General features: G+C 41.1%; 1 protein-coding gene across 4 annotated transcripts in view; it reads right to left on the bottom strand.

Annotated features, from left to right (window-relative positions):
- Positions 1–9,562, bottom strand: part of TGFBR3 (transforming growth factor beta receptor 3) — a 268,553-nt gene extending 258,991 nt beyond the window's left edge. For 3 of the 4 annotated variants that reach the window (XM_019501597.1, XM_019501599.1, XM_019501595.1), the window contains exon 1: positions 9,488–9,562. The gene's annotated coding sequence lies outside the window, so the exon portion shown is untranslated. The remainder of the gene's footprint in view (positions 1–9,487) is intronic. The other variant, XM_019501600.1, reaches the window with a different exon arrangement.
- Between the last annotated feature and the right edge of the window lie 1,343 nt (positions 9,563–10,905).

Below are 10,905 nucleotides of genomic sequence, written 5' to 3' on the forward strand. Positions count from 1 at the left end.
TTCATGTTGTTTTGTCATAGCAACATGTACCAAAGTTTCTAGGGTATCCAAGAAAGCTGTTCATGGCCTAAGCTTTTTCACTTTTTGTTTGTTTGTTTAAAACATGGCAACCATTTCACTTATTTAACCTGTTTTCCTCCCACAGGTTCCCATTTCTTCTTTATGCTGTAAAAATGTATGTTCTATGTTTAAGGAAAAAAATAATTGCATGTAATCAGGTATGCAAAAGACCCGTAAAGATTTAACAGATGGTAAATTAAATTATACAAGCTATTCAATACACTGAACAAAACAAGCTTTTTTAAAGAAACATTTACAAACCCAATCTTATTAAACATCTGTTTTTAAAAGATTATTTTTTTACAGATGACATTTCAACTGTGTTAATTCTGTTTGATTTGCATATATACTGACTGGAAAGCAGACAACTAGTACTACCAAATACTACTGTGAGGTTCATGACTATGTCCAAGATACCGGTATGTACATAAATCCCCACATTCAGAATTTAAACAGTAACTTATTCATAAACAATTAAAGGAGACATTCTGTTTTACAAGCATGCAAGCAATTTCATTTCCAGGGAATAAGGAAAGTAATAAAAGCAAATATCATGACAAATCAAAAGCCAGGGGAAAAGTAACTCTGATGCCTTACAGTTCACATGCTGCCATGCTTGTTGTGAGACATTTCAACAAGTCAAAGCTAAAGGCTATGAGAACTGGAAGAGTGCCAAAGGAAGATGTTTTCTGGCACTTAGCAATTGTGCCCCCTCTCTCCCATGTGACTTTTGTTTTTAACATTTTGTTTATTTAATTTCACATTAATGTACTACAATGCTTTCTGTCAAATTACAGGAAGCCACAAAATACACATAAATCAGCTTTTAAAAGTAAGTTAGAAAATGTCACCCTTTTTTGCTTGCAGAGCCCTAATAAAGTAATGAATCAGTTCTGCACCACAGCATATATCTTGCAAATAACTGGCACAAAGATGTGGTTAGGACAGGAGACAGCCATTCTCACCATCATTCTATGTTCAAATTTCCCTTCGGCCCACACAAATTTGGTGTCGTCTGATTTTAACAGTTGTGAATTTACATCAGTAAAGTAAAATCATGAAACCAGACGCTGTGGGAGTTTTGGCTGAATAATCATTGGAAGATAAGGCCCAAAGTTAAGAGGCAGTCAAAAGAAGCGAGGCCATACCATCCTCCTGCAGGTAATAAGGTTTTGCAGAGTGAACCAGCCAGTTAAGTCTTTTAGGTCAAGAGGCGAGGGTTTCTTTGTTGGGAGAATGAGGAAAAATGCAGGTGGGAGAGCAGCACTTAAAAAAGCCTGTGAAAAATAAGTGGAGAACAAATGAAGAGAGCCCCTCATAAAATAACAGTATATGGAGCTCTGCATGGAAGTAAGTGAAAGCACAAAGTCCTACAGAGGATGTGTCTGAAAGTCTCCATACAGACAAACATGCATTCTCTTTACAATGATACCTGTGAAAGTACAGTAGAATGCTAAACAGCTACACTAATTAAGGCCAATCTGCATGCACTTATGAAAACATGTGGCCAGTCAGTAACCTCCAAAAGGACCCGTTCACTAAAACTGTTCATAAACCTGAAATACTACACAGTCCAGTAGTGGTACAGTATTAACAAAATTACATTAAAGCAATTCTAAAACAATAATCAATAAATATGTACTGTATTTTTTGTTATTTTCACAATTGCCATGTGGTAGCATGCAGTTAACTGGACTACAACTGTTTGGAGTTCTACTGCACATAAATCTCTAACGAGAAGAAAGTATACAGCACTAAGGATGGAGTCTGACAGAAATAAAATGGAGCACAGAGTGCAGTGGCAGACACTTCACATACTATAGTAACATACACATGTTACTATAACTATTAAAACTGGAATTTTCTTCAGCAACAACATAAGCCATAATATCAGTATCTGGGGGAACGTTTGTTCACCAGAGCATCCCAAGGGATGATGAGGTTGAACGGTCATAAACTACTGCGAGTCTGTTTCAGGCTGGACATAAGGAAGAATTTCTTTACTGTCTGAGCCCCTAAGGTCTGGAATGGCCTGCCATCAGAGGTGGTTCAAGCACCTACATTGAACACCTTCAAGAGCAAATTGGATGCTTATCTTGCTGGGATCCTATGACCCCTGCTGACTTCCTGCCCTTTGGGCGGGGGGCTGGACTCGATGATCTTCCAAGGTCCCTTCCAGCCCGAATGTCTATGAAATCTATGAAATCTTTATGAAAGACAAAAGAAGGAGATGTTGGAATCTGTGCTTGACAAATCAGATTGTGACCCAAGTAATCTGGGACCACTTCCCAGTTCTCAGCTCTACAAAAGACCTCCTGTGTTGAATCACTGGATTATTCAGTTGCCCCTAGCACTGCAATGATATGGCATCCAGTACTTCACTAAACTAATTCCAAGTGTGTCTGGAAGATCCTCAGGTAGTCTGTCATTAAGTAACATAACAAAGCCTATGAACTAACAAAGATCTTGCTGTCCTCTTCATCCAATACAATGTTCAGGAAGAAAGAGACAGAAAGAAGCCAATACATCTAGTGAGATGACAGGAGTAATTCTGGTGCTTGGCCAAGGCATTTATACATGTCCTCTGGGAGTGGGGTTTATTTGTAAATAATCTAGAGTGCTCCAAGAGCTGCTCTAATTAAAGCATCTGGAGTGTCTTGTGTATCAGCATCCCCATGGTTCAAAATGGTGATGGGGCGCTTCATCTAAAGTTTGTCAAACAAGCTTTATCTAAAGTGCCCATTGCCATTTTGAAGCGCAGGGATGCTGACACACAAGATGCAAGAGGCTGCTGCAGCACAGTAACTGCCACACTCCAGCAGACTCAGTTAATCAAGTCTGCTCCAATGTGCTGGAATTATAGCACATCAGAGCAACCTCCTTGCTCATGTATAGGCACAAGCCTAAATCCCACATTCTAAACCAACTTAAGCTCCAAGTAAAGTGGATTTCAATGAGGCTGGAGAGAGCAATTTTAATTCAAAGGCAATGGCAACCCAAGTCATCTTAGAATATGGGACTTGAGATCCAAAAGTCACTTTGACAATTTTGAAAACGTTACCCTGAAACAAGAAAAACAGAATCTGCAGTAGCTACTACATAGAAATCTTCAGGACAGACCTGGAAATGATCAAGATAATTTAGCAACCTACAAAGTAGGCACAATCATTCCTCCTCAAACTTACATTTCTTTGGCCTAATTGTCTTATTTTTTTATGGCTTCTATATGGAAATGGAATAGGTTTCCTGGCATTGGAGTATCTTACTTGTCACAAATATAAAGGTTGCCAAGTACCTCACACAAAACGCCATTAATCTTAGTTTTACTTGGCTCAATCTCTCGCTCTACACCTAAACCAAACAGATAATCTCTCAAATACAGATATCAAAACTACTTGCTGTAACCCTGAATGAAAATCATTTTGTAGCCTACCTTAAACTAGGGCCACAAGAAGTTGGAATCCTACTACAGCCCCAGGATTCCTTTACCCAGGTACTGCCTGATTTAAAGATCGCACATAAACTGTCCTCATAACAAATCCTTGATGCTATTAGTCCTTCATAGATAAGAAAACTGCAGAAGACTAAGACAAATCCTATCCAATATCCAAAACCTCTTTACTAGAAAACAAACTATATTAATCCTTGCCATATTTAAATCTGGGATAGTAAGCGTATTCCCTTTAGAGTGAAATAAGACTGCACAGATTAGCATACAAAGAACCAACAACAGGAAAAATGGATAATACATTTACAAATAAATCATCCTCACTGTTGTTTTGAAAAAGAAGTTAGAAGACTGAATAAAAAGGTTAAAATTATTAGGAAATAAACTAATATCAAAACTAGAAAGTACCAGCATTAAAAACACATTTTAAGAGATAAAAATAAATTTTACTTTGGAACAGCATGTTCTGAATTTTGCTCTCTAGAATAACATACACTTTAGAAAGAAGGTAGGTTGTTTCTTCAGGCCGTTAAGCAAAAAAACAATTAAGATAAGCTTCTACTAACAGTTAGCGATCAGCCTCTAAATCTTCAACTGCACATTTATGAGATAGGAAACTTCTCCCACACATGTAGGGAAGACCTTGTAGTGCAACATTGGTAAAACACCGAGTCAAAATGTGCTTCCCTTTGAGTAGGAGTCATCCATCCTCTCACTATGTCTGCCAAATAATCATTTTAATAGTTTCATTGGGCTAAGAAGTACATTTTGATTGAAGCAAGATATTTGCTCTTATAATTAACATGGCATAAGGGCATATTTCAAAATGGTTTTTAGGGGCTACCAGGATTTGGTTCAATTTTAAATGCATCACTTGCACATACCACTCTGAATTTGCAGTCCACATATTTCCATTCAATGTACCATGTCACAGGAAAATAAACATCTTATTGATTTACACTAAATTTAGCCACAAAGATAATAAAAGGCCCTGGACACTAAGTAACTTGTAATGATTAGGGGGGGAAAGGGGAGATTACAATGAGTCCATGAGCCTCCCCAGGCTTTATTTACATCCTGCATACCATGAAGCATTACTCAGAAACAGGGATGGATCCAGGAAGGGACAGTGGTGCAGCCACACACCCCCTTCTGACCATGCTGCCGGAGCAGCAGCAAGGGACTCAAGTATCCAAAGGCAAGAATTCCTGTCTCCCTTCCCCTCTGTGTTCAGAGGCACATCCCCTCCCCTGCTCTGCCTCTCAGTGCTGCTGTCCTCACTGAACCCAGGGCAAGGGGAGACTCTAGAGCTACTGCTGCCCGCTGTAAGCAGTCTGCATGGGGGGTTGGGCTCGGCTCAAGACAGTGGGGGGGGGGCATGTGGGGTTTCCCACCCTGTCTGGTCCCCCCAGGTGTTCTCCACCAGCCCCAGGGCAGGCACAGAGAGGGGGAACCCTGCCCACCCCCACCTCTCTCGCAGGCTGAGCCCAGCCACTGTGAAGCCCAACTGGAGTGGGCAGGAGCAGCTCTGGAGACAAAAGCAACAGCAGGTGGGGAAAGACGGAGGAAGGGAGGCAAGGGGACATGCCTCTGAACAGAGAAGGAAAGTGGGTGGGGGAGATAACTTTTACTTGCTCTGGGGTCTTAGAAGTCTGCCTGCTGTTGCTGGAGTATGGCCTGCCCACCCTAGTGCAAGGAGGGGGAGGAATGGGGAGGGGAGGTAGGAAGGCAAGCTAAGGAAACAAGCAAGCAAGCTAAGGAAGTATGGGTTGGATGAGTAGACTGTAAGGTGGACAGGAAACTGGCTGGATCATCAGGCTCAAAGGGTAGTAAGTAATGTCTCAATGTCTAGTTGGAGGCCAGTATCAAGTGGAGTACCCTGGGGTCAGTCCTGGGGCCGTTTGTTCAATAGTTTCATCAACAACCTGGAAGATAGGATGGAGTGTACTCTGGACAAATTTGCAGATGACACCAAGCTGTGGGGAGTAGTAGATATGCTGGAGGGTAGGGCTAGTGTCCAGAGAGCCCTAGACAAATTGGAGGACTGGACCAAAAGAAATCTCATAAGGCTCAGTAAGGACAAGTGTAAAGTCCTGCACTTAGGATGGGACAGTCCCATGCACCAATACAAGCCTGGGACTGACGGCCTAAGTAGCAGCTCTGCAGAAAAGGACCTGGAAGTTACAGGGACAATAAGATCAATATGAGCCAGCACTGTGTCCTTGTTGAGAAGAAGGCTAATGACATACTGGACTGCATTAGTAGGAGTGTTGCCAGCAAATCAAAGGAAGTGATTATTCCCCTCTATTTGGTATAGCCCACTCCCTCCTGCACTGTGGGGATTGTCCCACCCGGCCCAGCCCAACCCCCATGTACCGTGACTGGGGCCTCGGCCCGGCCAGATCGTGGAACAATCAAAGCCCAGCGGCTCCTCCAGAAGCGCAGCGCTGGGCAGCCAAGGGTTGGGCGAGAGGGCACGTGGCCCCCCGACCTTTGCATGGCTGAAGGCGGGCCGCAGCTGCAAGCTGGGCTCAGCCTCTGTTCCGTGTCTCCGTGCCTTACTGCCGCCACTTTGAAAGCGGCAGGTGCTGCCATGTGCCTTGCTGCCTGGCCCACCCACACAGAGTCTTGACTGCCCTTGACTCTCACAAAGAACCACCACCAATATCTGTAGAAAATGCAGTGGATAATAAAATAAGCCTTAAATAAATATCCATATTTTCTTACCATCAGCAGAATTTTCTTACCATCAGCAAGCAGCCTGTGGCCCTTGCTTCATTTGTCTACAGGAAAACAACCTACGTGTATTAGTCCAAAGTTTCAACCAGTTTCAGATCATGACCTTTAGATAAGACATTCTCCTGGAATCTAAAAAAGGTTCTATTCAAGGTCACATTTTGATCTATGTAAAATAAACTCTTCACTCAGCTTTCTTCAAAACTTACATTTCACAGAAAAAAAAATAAAATGTATCTTAGCTGGAATCACTTTTATTACTTACAGGACAAGAGCAGATAGTTATTATTACAAATATTTTTGCTGCAGTAAATAAATTTTGGCAACAGCAAAAAAAAAAAAAGAAAGAACCCAGGACCATCCATTTAAAAGTAGTATTCACAAAAAGCATATGTGAAACAATACTACTACTCACGGTTTCCAGTAGACAATCAAATGCTATTATTTCATTATAAATACTGAAATTAACTTGCATGTTTTAATAGACTTAAATGTTAAATTAATCGCTAGATTTTATTTTAGTGTTATATAAAAACAATCTTAATTTTATTACTACTAGTATTTATTAGATGCATATACTACCATCCTCAATGCAAAGCTCAGGTCAGCTTACCTCTACAAATCAAAGACGTTGAATACATATCAACATAAAGGATTATTCCTTCTAATTGTTTATGTCACTAAAAAAAGAGGATTAGAAATTTTGGAATGGAAAGAAACTAAAAAAGTGCTCTGAAGTCCAGACTTCCAGAGTTGTATTCATTTGTTTCAGTCTGACTATCATAAATCTAATCACTACTGTCATATTATAAAGGTGAGCTGGTCTACTGAATGCTATCCATCACGTAAATGTGAAATTATACAGTTATGTGCTATTACTAGTGGACTGAGGTATGCTCAATGATAATCAAGGATACAAGTTTTGTATCTGCTGTGGAAAAAAAACAGATGTTACCCTTTAAAAAAGGAAAACATGGATTTCCCTCCTTAAAGGAGAAAACCATAGGAAACCACACATTTCCCCTTGCAGGCTGTCAAGGGGTGTGGAGGTTGGAGGGCCAAGGCTTGGGGACTGTCCAAGCAGGGGTGTACGTGCACGTGGAAGGGATGGGTGTGTGGAGGGGTGCCTGCTAGCGCTGGGGGAAGATGCCCAGGTGCTGGGGCAGCAGCAGGGTGGGGTGAAGCACCTGTCCCTCCAGCAGTGAAAGGAGGCCCTTCAGGGGTAGCAGGGAGCTGCATGGGTGGGCCAGCAGCACCGGGGCCAGTGCCCACATTCACAAGGGCAGAACGACCAGGAGACACTGGCCAGGAGGGGATGTGGCCATGCCACTTGGCATGGCATGGGAGCCCCAGCCCATGGCAGGAGGTGCACAGGGTGCTTCTCCTTCCTCCAGCCTGCGCCAAGGCCAGATTTGCTCCACTGCCACCCACACGAGTTGGACTCTGCAACCACTACACTCTGGCCCAGGTGAGACAGGGGCAACTGGGGGCTCCCTCCAGTAGGGCCATGGGTGTGGGGTGGACACCAGCAGGGCTGGGGAGCTGTGGCTTAGGAGTGAGGGGCGCTGGGGGGGGGGGGTGGCAAGGGACTGTGGGTCGGGCATGTGGGACACCAGCAGGGCCAGGGCGCCAGCACATCAGGGTTGCTCAGCACCACAAAGTAGTGAGGGGAGAGCTACAGCTGGACCTTCACCCTGGTGAGTGAAGGGGAAGCTCTGATTTTCCATGATAAATAAAACCAAAATCAAACGCCAATATATATAGGTACTTAGAACTTATTGTATTATAATGACTGAGGTACTGGTAGACTTCCAAATTGCTTTAAAACTGTAAATATACCAATAAAACTTTGTGATATATATATATATATATATATATATATCCCATGCCAACCCATATATATATATAAAATTAGTGGAGTTTCATTTTAATCGCAGAAAAATGTGGATTTGGGAGTTTTTTAATCCGAGATTTGGGGGGGGTTTAATCAGAGACTTTGCAACTTTTTAAAAGAGAAAACCAGGATCCCTGATCATAATATACTACTGAAACTGTTAGACACTAGCATGCATTTGTTAGTCTTCAGACATATTATAGCCCTGGAAGAAGTATCCCCATATTTATTGTATTCATATACTTTTTGGAATTGAAGTCCTTATCAGCCCACTACAATGGTATTTCAAAATCTGAAGGTTGCAGTATGCCCTATTGTACTCTGGAGAAATGGTCTAGAGCCAGATCATTTGATCATGAGGAATATATTTAGCATAAAGCTGAATCATTAGATAAAAGTATTACAAGGCAATAATATTATCCTTAAAAAGCTATGTTAAAATAACATTAAAGATAGAAAACCCTAAGTTTGTATTCATAATGTATGTTACTTTCCCATCTCAGTGAATCAGTTTCGTAGGAAGTGCTAAGCACAAAAAGCACTGCATCTTTCCCTATGAGGCACAACAAACACTAAAAAAAATAGAAGTGCGATATAAGTAATGGCAGAAATTCGAAGGCAAATACACTATTGATCCTTTTGAGTATACTCATTGCCTTCTAGCATTTAATAGGACTCAAAAGGAAATGATGACAAACATGTGACCTTCTGAAATAAGAAAGCACTTGGGTACTGAAGTTGGGGAAGACTCATTCTTTACCACATTCATTCTGTGTTTGGGTCCTGAACCTGCCATCACATAGCGAACTGGGGACCTCATTTGGCTCCAAGTCTTTCCTAACTGAATGCACCAACAGTGACAGGGGCCCATACCAGTCATCAAAAACAATATACTTTAGTATTTAAAGAAAAGGCAGTCAACAAGTAAACCAATACAGAAATATTGGTTATTGTTGAATGATGCTAAGAGAGTTGGCTAGTCTTTGACAAAGTAATAAGGCAAGGATATTAGCTATCCTTCTAAATATTAAAGAATTGGTATCTAAAAATATTCACTTCTGTCGTGAGAACCATGTGGCAATCTTATACAGCAAAAATAATTTAGGCAGCTACAATTCCTTGGCAACTTAAAGCTCTATATTCAGGATTGCTGCTACACTACTTTGAATATAGCACGACAACAGGTAAAAGTATGTTACCATCATCCAAATCAAATACTTTAGGTAATTAGTCATAATATACCACTTCAGTTTTGAATACCTAACCTTCAAACATGTTAAAAGAACAATTTCACTTCAGCATCTTAAATATTTAGACCAAATTCAACCCTGATTTACACATCTACTAACCTGAAGGAGATTTGTACAATATGGCCTGTGCCAGGCCAGGCTGGATTCAGGCCCCTGCATTAAGAAAGCAAAAAAATTAATAATCAATACAGTGCAATTTTGTCAGGTGGACTAAAGTTCACCCTTTAAAGAAACACTATCAAAACCCACAGGTCCAAAATGTAACTAACAGTGTTCTGTGTTCCCCCTGCTGGTTTTGCAACTAACTTACAAATGCTTTCTGAGAGCTTGACCTCATTGGAGGATGCTGGTATTCAAAGACGTTTTGTTGTGACAGAAAAATAAAAGTGGAAGTCGTATCTGTTAGATGGATCTATGCTCATCCCATTTTTAAATTACTTGTTCACATGATCTGATGATTTGAGGTTCTGAGCACACAAAAGTTAAAACAACATATTACTAGAACCAGCGGCCAAACTACTGCTCACTCTCTGGTTGGCCATTAAACTCAGACAAAAACACAGATAACTACCTGTCTCTACTCAGGTTGCTACAGAAAGCCTGACAGAAAAGAGAAACTATGCAGGGTGTCCTCAAGGTAAACAAAGTGGGGCTGTCATAAACATTTGGGGGAAGCAGGTTTCAGAATGGAGGGTTCTTCCTTCAAGGAAATAACTCTGCCTCCAGCCCCTTCCTGATTAAACCAAGGAAATTTAGCTCTCTTTTATTCTCTCTCTATAGATTCTATGGGATCTATATAGAGAATACAAGCTAAATTTCCTCGATTGAATGGTGGTGGGGGGCGGCTGGAGGCAGATACATATCTATTATACATTATAACAGCTGCCAAGAAGATGGATAGAATACAAACTATCTACAGCATTACAACTTACATTGGAATAGTCCAAAACAGACAAAAGTTTTCACTACAGTGCTTGTGATATTTTGATAAATAAAAGCCATATAGTTCTAGTTCAAACAAACAAGTACCTTACGTTCCTCTGAGATTCAGTGAATACTACAGAACAGGTATAAAGTGCTCTTTGCAGAAAAAGATATTAACTAAACAAATATCTGCATTTTGCATTAAGGATAGTTACTGGGTAGCTCTAAGATGAGTTCCTTAAAAGCAGTCCTGAGCACTGCTGTTTTCCAAGCCCCTAAAAGCAGCTTAGATTCTAACTGGATGCAGAACAGAGGCTTGAAGTGGAGACAACAATATCGTTTCTTTCACGTGAACCTGAATTCGCTCAGTCTTATCAGGATTGAGCCTCAGTGAGTTTACTCAAGCAAACCTCAATCCCCGAAAGAAAAGTTAATACATACATTTACATTTGTAAAAACACAGAAGCCACAGGACAACTTATTTCTGACTAAGGGAAAAAGTGAAGTTAGTTTGATTTTATTGATGCACGGATCACTGACTGCCTCAGTGCAAGAAGCAACAGCCCCCTATCAAAATACTTCCAAGACCAGCT

This window comes from Gavialis gangeticus, unplaced genomic scaffold, assembly GCF_001723915.1.
Source record: "Gavialis gangeticus isolate Ggan-Ray unplaced genomic scaffold, GavGan_comp1, whole genome shotgun sequence".
NCBI lineage: Eukaryota > Metazoa > Chordata > Crocodylia > Gavialidae > Gavialis > Gavialis gangeticus.